Consider the following 8,625-nt stretch of genomic DNA (forward strand, 5'->3'; position numbering starts at 1 on the left):
TGAGGCTGTCAAAGGATCTGGAGAGATAGCGGAGTGGATGCCAGAATGCTGGAAGGCACTTGGGGAACTGAAGATTGCTCCTGCCTTCAGTCTCCTGGACCTGACTCAATCTTTCGAACTTTATGTGCATGAGAGGGAACATCAGGCGCTGGGACTTGGGAAGACTGGAAAAGACCAGCCCCTTACTTTTCAAAATAACTAGACAAGGTAAGCTCTGGATGGCCGTGGGCCTTGAGGGCAGTGGCAGCCATTTTACTGTTAATACAAGAGGCATGAAAATTGACTTTGGGGCAGAAAATTACTGTTATGTGCCACATGCTGTTGCGGCGGTACTGGAACAGAAAGGACACCATTGGCTCTCTCCAGATAGGACAGTAAAATGCCAAGCACTGCTGCTCAACCAAGAGGATATAACCATGAATGTGTCCGGCACTGTGAATCCAGCATCATTGTTCCCTTTGTGTAAAGAAGAAGAAGTGGCACATGATTGCCTACAGACTATAGAATGGTGTACTCCAGTCATGCCACCTGAGGGATACTCAATTATGAGGTCCCAACTGAGAGTTATTTACTGATGGAAACAGTTTTGTGGAGAAAGGAGAACGGAAGGCCGCATATGTCGCCATCACCTTTGACGAAGAAATAGAGGCAATACCATTGCCAATAAATACTTCGACTCCCAGCATTGAATGGACAGCTTTAACAGGGGCTCTGGAGTTATCACAAGGAAAAGTGGGCTAATATCTCTACTGGCTCTAACTATGCCTTTGGGGTAATACATGCACATGGGGCAATGGGGAAGGAAAGAGGAACCCTAAAAATACAGCAGAGAGATTATGCTGCTGTTTGAGGCAGTAAATAAACCTAAAGAAATGGCAGTGACACACTGCAAGGCGCACCAGCCTTGACAAACCAATGTGATTAGAGGAAAAAGGAAAGCGGATGAAGCTGCGAAAGAGCCGTGTTGTCAACAAGCATAGCTGCCCTGGTTCCAGAAAAAGTCTTAAAAATTGAAGCCCCCACATATACAGAATCATAGAAACATTGAATCATTAAGGTTGAAAGGGACCGCTATAGAGATCATCTAGTCCAACCCCTCTGTACACGCAGGGTCACTTAGAGCATATGGCACAGGATTGCGTCCCAAGTGGGTTTTGGATATCTCCAGAGAAGGAGACTCCACAGCCTCTCTGGGCAGCCTGTTCCAGTGCTCTGTCACCCTCACTGTCAAGAAATTTTTCCTTAAGTTCCTGTGGAACTTTTGATGCTTCTGTTTGTGGCCCTTTCCTCTTGTCCTCTCACTAGTGACTGCAATGATAAACGAGAGAGGTGATGGAACGTGCCCAACTAGACATTGCACCGCTAACAACTGGCCTCTGAGCTTTGCCAGTTCAGCCAGTCCTCAGGCTGCTTCACTGTCCACTCGCCTATCTTACACATCCTGAGCTTTCCTATGTGGATGTTATGGCGGAGAGTGTCAAAAGGCTTCTTGAAGTCAAGGTAGACGACATGCACTGCTCTGCCCTCATCTCCCCAACCTGTCATTCCATCACAGAAGGTTCTCAGGTTCATTCAGCAGGATTTCCCCTTGGCAAAAAAAAAAGAAGGTGGACTACTCCACATGATGACCTTCTAGTTCTCCACATGCTCAGAGATGACATCCAGGATGAGCTAGCTGCTGTATTACCTCCCCTGGGATGGAGGCGAAGTTGACTGACCTCTAGTTCCCCTGCCCTCCTGCTTACCCTCTTTGAAGACTGGAGTGACATTGGCCTTCTTCCAGGCCTCAGGGCACCTCTCCTGTTCTCCATGAACTTTCAGAGTTGATGGAGAGTGGCCCAGCAATAACATCCACCAGTTCCCTCAGCTCTTGTGGGTGTCAAGTCTGCCTAAACGATCTCCAGCCTGATCCTCCTTAGCCAAGGGAAAGTCTGCCTTTCTCCACACTTCCTCTCCAGGGTCCAGGATTCTTGAGGGCTGACCTCAGAAGTAAAGCCTGAGGCAAAGAAGCCAGTCAGTCACTCTGATTTCTCTGTATCCTTTGTCATCAAGGCCCACACAGCCCATTCAGCGAACCCACATCATCCCTAGTTTTCCTTCTGCTATTCGTGTACTGGGAGAAGCCCTTCTTGTTGTCCTTCACATCCATTGCAAGATTCATTTCCCAATAGGCCTTGGCATTCCTCATTGCATCCCTGTGCCCTCTGACAACACTCCTCTAGTCCTCCCAAGCAGCCTCTCGCTTTTTTTGTATACTTCTTTCTTCTGTTTGAGTTTAGCCACGAGTTCTTTTCTCATGCCTGCAGGTCTCCAGCCCCTTTGCCTGAGTTCTTACTCACAGATATGCACCAATTTTGAGCTTGGAAAAGTAACATTTGAATCTTAACTATTTCTCTTAGACCCCTCCTTCCTTCTAGGGGCCTAACCCATGACGTTCTTCAAAGGAGCCCAAAATACACAGAGGTAAAAGAGAAGGCTCTGTGGATCATCTGAAAGCAAGCCACCTCTTGGGAATGCTGAACGAGCCCAGGTCCCTCCTGTGCCACAAAGGTGCTGCAGCAACTGAGCACCTCTGTGGCCCTGTGCTGGGCTCCGCCGGTCTGTCAGGCATCTTGGTGGCAGGGAAAGCCCAAAGCCAACACTGCAATCCAGAGAAACTCTGCCAGGTGCCAAAGAGCGAGGCAAATAAAAATCTTAGCCGTTTGAGCAAGCTAGCCCTAAGGAAGCCGTTAGGCAGGAAGGCACTCCCTGCCGGAGGCCAGCACATCTTCCTGCTGGAATGGAAGCCCTTTGCTTCTCCAGGGGAGCACAGCTCCTTCGATCGATACGGTGCTCTTATCAGTGCACCTCCAAGGAGGGCCTTGCACCATGTTCAGCCCGGCATTAGGTAGCTGAAGAGTGAGGGAGCTGGAGACAGCTACTCCCATCCACCTTCTTGACCACCGACCGAAAACGCCCCCTCCGGGCGCTCAGAGACCTCGGCACCCCCCGCCACACTGCCCCGTCCCCGCGGCGCAGCAGCCCCAAGGGAGCCAGGGCCTCTCATCGCCTCTCCCTCGGGGCTCAGGGCTGAAGACAGGCCACGTCTTCAGGTCCCAGGAGTGTGGGGCAGGAAAGAAGGGCTCGCACAACACTCGATACTCAGGAGTTCTTTTATTTAATGTTATTTATTGGTCCATGGTGGTTGGCTGGTCTTGGTGAACAGTCTGCAGATGGCTCCTTCTGCAGCCCCTTCATCATGACGATCTGAGAAAGGGGTAGGAGAGGAGGAAAGGGGAGGGGAGGGAAGGGGGGAACCGGCTGCTGCATGCTGCGCCCATAGATGTTCTTTGGCCACGCAGTCCCTCAGGTTGATCTTCTGCCGAGGGACTGGTGGCCGGGCGCAGCTGGGTGGCCGTAGGGGGCCCAGGCTCTCCTGGGATGCCTCTGCCGAGGTGTTTTGCGGCAGGGCATCCCAGGCGCCAGGGCCTTCATGCAGGATCCACCTCCATCGGCTCCTCGTCAGACAGAGGTGGATCCACCTCCATCTCCTCGGGGTGTTCTTCGGGAGCGTCAACTTCCATGGGTTCTTCTACCCTCCTCCTTGGCCACCTGCTGTTACCATGTACGACTCTCAAGATCTTATCCAAGAATTCTTTTCTTCTCGGTCGCCTCCTTTGAACACCCCTGAGGGCAGCCACCGGTTTCATTTTCCAGAAAAAGGGTATCAATCACCACGCGCTAAACCACCACCACCACCAGAGCCAGAGCCTCAGCGAGCTCGGGGCCAGCGCCAGCGCTCCCGCTTTTATAGGGGCAATGGCAGTGTTCTGGGGGTGCGTCACAATGATACGTGACGTGACATCAACAGTGGTGGTCTGGAGGTGGGTTCCTGTGATGTCACGTCACGTATCATTGTGACGCAGTTCCAGAACACTGCCATTGCCCCTATAAAAGCGGGAGCGCTGGCGCTGGCCCCGAGCTCGCTGAGGCTCTGGCTCTGGTGGTGGTGGTGGTTTAGCGCGTGGTGATTGATACCCTTTTTCTGGAAAATGAAACCGGTGGCTGCCCTCAGGGGTGTTCAAAGGAGGCGACCGAGAAGAAAAGAATTCTTGGATAAGATCTTGAGAGTCGTACATGGTAACAGCAGGTGGCCAAGGAGGATGCTAGAAGAACCCATGGAAGTTGACGCTCCCGAAGAACACCCCGAGGAGATGGAGGTGGATCCACCTCTGTCTGACGAGGAGCCGATGGAGGTGGATCCTTCATGAAGGCCCTGGCGCCTGGGATGCCCTGCCGCAAAACACCTCGGCAGAGGCATCCCAGGAGAGCCTGGGCCCCCTACGGCCACCCAGCTGCGCCCGGCCACCAGTCCCTCGGCAGAAGATCAACCTGAGGGACTGCGTGGCCAAAGAACATCTATGGGCGCAGCATGCAGCAGCCGGTTCCCCCCTTCCCTCCCCTCCCCTTTCCTCCTCTCCTACCCCTTTCTCAGATCGTCATGATGAAGGGGCTGCAGAAGGAGCCATCTGCAGACTGTTCACCAAGACCAGCCAACCACCATGGACCAATAAATAACATTAAATAAAAGAACTCCTGAGTATCGAGTGTTGTGCGAGCCCTTCTTTCCTGCCCCACACTCCTGGGACCTGAAGACGTGGCCTGTCTTCAGCCCTGAGCCCCGAGGGAGAGGCGATGAGAGGCCCTGGCTCCCTTGGGGCTGCTGCGCCGCGGGGACGGGGCAGTGTGGCGGGGGGTGCCGAGGTCTCTGAGCGCTCGGAGGGGGCATTTTCGGTCGGTGGTCAAGAAGGTGGATGAGAGTAGCTGTCTCCAGTTCCTTCGCTCTTCAGCTACCTAATGCCAGCCTGAACATGGTGCAAGGCCCTCCTTGGAGGTGCACTGATAAGAGCACCGTATCAATGGGAGGAGCTGTGCTCCCCTGGAGAAGAAAAGGGCTTCCATTCCAGCAGGAAGATGTGCTGGCCTCCGGCAGGGAGTGCCTTCCTGCCTAACGGCTTCCTTAGGGCTAGCTTGGTCAAACGGCTGAGATTTTTATTTGCCTCACTCTTTGGCACTTGGCAGAGTTTCTCTGGATTGCAGTGTTGGCTTTGGGCTTCCCTCGCTCTCAAGATGCCTGACAGACTGGCGGAGCCCAGCACAGGGCCACAGAGGTGCTCAGGTGCTGCAGCACCTTTGTGGCACAGGAGGGGATGTGGAGGGACTTGGGCTCATTCAGCATTCCCAAGAGGCGGCTTCCATTCAGATGATCTGCAGAGCCTTCTCTTTTACCCCTTCATGTTGCATTTGACAGTGTCACAGCTACAGAGAAGGATGGTTGAAATCAAGAGCCTTGATGGTGGCATTGGCAATGCTGCTAGCACTGCCTGTCTGGTCACTGCTTTGCTTAAAGATGGAGTAGGGGATATCGGGGAAGCAGTAATTGAAGAAGTAGAATATCAAATGGGGAAATGGTAGCCTCACAAAGTACACCTGCCTTAAAGATACTAGTTGTCATTAGAGGTACTAGGGTGTGCACACAAATTCATCAAGTCGTGACCTTTATCTTTGCCTGATCTGTGGTACTACTAGCTGCATTATTGCATTATTGCAGCTGACTTCCTGAGATCTGGAAACATATCAGGCTTCACTGAGAAGCATGCTTTCTGCATGCGCACGCTTTCTTGCATACATTAGGCTGATTTATAGGCTTAGAAAACAAAAGTTTAAAATGTGCATGATTTCTATTTAATTCTTTTCTGAATGGGTGTCTCTTCTGGGAGGAGCTCTTTGTGCTTAGCAATTGGTGCAAGTTTTCTGCATGGTGAATACTGTCCTTTTTTTGAAGTCTTTTTTGTCATTTTTATTTTTTTTTATCCAAACCACAGCTGTAAACCCTGAAGAATCTTGTCTGCCACCTCTTCCTTGCCTAATTTGCAGTTGTTGGTATAAATGAGATTGATGGTGTGGCAAAAGTCTTGGTAACAACAAACAGTTTCACAAAACACGTTTTTCTGGTCTCTGGGTCTGTGCGCCCAAACATGGGCAGTGCTGCTTGAAGCAGCTCCATGTCTGGGGACAGATATGGCAGCTGTCCTGGCAGCTTGAGCCTTGTGCCATGGGCAAGGACAAGGGTGCCAAGACAGGTTGCTCTTGTTTATTCACCTGTGGCCAGCCTCCTCTGTAGCTACAGCAGGGCATGAACACCCATCGGGGTAAGTCTTTTGAAGATTGTTCGAGCGCTACGCCTTGTGAAAATGCTGAACAACTACATTCTGCCTTCGACATATGCAGCAGGTTCAGTGGCAGCATCTGAGAGCAGGGAGGCTCACCAACCCTAATGCCATTCCTTTCCCAGACAGCGTTTCTAGGAACCTTGTCGTTTCATAGATCTTGAATTAGTTTGGAAAGTCAGCAAGATCTATTCGCTGGGCTGGTAAGGCAAGTGAAAACCTTGAAAGCTTTTCCATGTGTCAGAAAGAAAAGGAGCACATATATTCCAGGTAGGTCAAACGACGAGCAGCAGCAGTGAGGTGGTTGGTAACATCAGGGCGCCAGGCCAGTTGGACTGCCAAATATTTTGATCCATATATCTACTGGGGAGAAGCTAAAGGCTTCAATTCCAGTATGAAGATGTGCTAGATTTTGGCTGGGAGGTGGGTTTCTTTTTTTTCTTTCTGCCACCTCTTCAGTATCTTACTTGCAGCAGTTGATATAAATCAGACTGACAGTATGACGAAAGTCTTGGAATGTAACTATAAATAGTCTCACAAAACTATAAACTGTCATTCCCAGAGCAGGCATTTACTTTTTTTGGCCACAGGTCCAATATATATTATACAAATAGAAATAGAAAACAAAAATTATTTAGATTTCATAAAGGGATGCTTGTAGCAGTAAGCCATGGCAACATGGTTTCACAGTATTGTAAAATACACCTTTGCTACATTTTATTCTTCTCACCTTACCAAGTCCAATTGGTGCCACTACTTCTAGTGTTTCTAGTGCTTAAGCAGTACTGTCTGCTTTTGCAGAATCTCTTAACCCTTTCTGCTTAAATAGTGTGTTTTCTGGCACTGTTCAGCAGGCAATTTGGGGGCATTTCAAAAGCTCTCTGATTTGTTACTGCGCTATAGCCAAGGGAGCACAAGCTCGGGCCTCCGCTTTTCACTTTCTCCACCTCACTGCCCTGTGTGTTCACTTCAGGCCACCGCAAGAGCGGCTTAACTGAGTACATGGGGCGACAAACGGCAGCAGCCCATCATCTGGCACACGCTCATTCCTGCCAGGCTTGTAACACTAGGGTGACCTTTAGCAGAAACACAGCATCAACCATGCACAGCAGTGAAGGCTTAGCTTGCAACCATTCTCTTTTAGAGAGCAATGTTCATCTGGAGAGTCACAAACACCATACCCATTTCTGAAAAATTAAGCTGGTTCCCCTAAGGACCTGATACTGGAGACAGCTACCCAACTTGCCACACTCAATGCTGTGTATTTTCACCTCCTCTAAGGCTGCCTTTCAACGTGTTTGTTTTCAAGTGGTATGTGGTCATTCCTAAGACTCTGGGGAGGAAGATGGATTTGCGTGTCTTTTGTTAATGGTTCTTGGATGAAGAAATTCATGATTTGTTGAAATAAATAAGAAAGAAAAGGCCTTGGGTACAGAAAAACAGACAGCTGACTCCAGCATTAGACACTGGTGGTATCCATGTAATTCCTGAAAAAGGAGTACAGTATATGCACATAGAAGTATATATACGCTAAATGTTAAACTTTCTCTTTCAGTAGCCTTTAAGCAGAAGAATGAGTCAAACTGTACCCAGCAGAAGGGGCAGTTTAACTGCAGTTTTCGCAGAACCACAAGGCAGCTGGAGCTCAAAGGTCCCTTGGGAGTTTGTCTCCTCCAACCGCCCTGCTCCCCTGGGGTCTCCTAGAACAGACTGCCCAGGACCCTGTCCAGCCCTATTTTGGACTGTTTCCCAAGAAGGAGACTCCACAACCCACCTGGGCAACCAGGTCCAGTGCCCAGACACCCTCAGCATGAAGAGTCTTCCTACATTCAGACAGACCTTCCTCCTGTCTCGTCTCTGGGTACCTCTGGGAAAAGTGTGTCTCTGCCATCTTCACTCTCTTCCAGTATTTATACGCATTGAGCAGATTGTTCCTGAGCCTTCTCTTCTGCAGATGGAACTATCCCTCCTTTCTTAGCCTTTCCTGAGGTGCTGAGAGATGCTCCAGCCCTTAACCATGCTGGTGAGCTTTCACTGTCCTAGCCCCATGTCTCCCATACTAGGGGCCCAGCTCTGGACATGGCACTCCAGGTGTGGCCTCACCAGCATGGAGAAGACGGGCAGGATCACCTACTCAGCCTGCTGCCAGTGCTCTGCCTAGTGCAGCCCAGGATGCTGGTGGCCGCCTTTGACACAGGAACATGTGCCTACCTCACGTCCAAGCTGTTGTCCATCAGGACACCCCCACGTCCTTCTCTGCAATGTCCCTCCTGCCCTGCCCCGTTAGGAACCACTCACAACCTAGGGGATGGTCTGCTCTGTGCCACCGGCCCAGCCCTTAGGTCATACGTTAACCAATGCTGGCCCCAGCACTGACCCGTGTTTGGGATTCCTTTTTGTCATCCCTGCTCATCTC

Source organism: Tinamus guttatus, unplaced genomic scaffold (genome assembly GCF_059628265.1).
Source record: "Tinamus guttatus ecotype Peru unplaced genomic scaffold, ASM5962826v1 Tinamus_guttatus_pri_ptg000025l, whole genome shotgun sequence".
In the NCBI taxonomy this organism is placed as follows: domain Eukaryota; kingdom Metazoa; phylum Chordata; class Aves; order Tinamiformes; family Tinamidae; genus Tinamus; species Tinamus guttatus.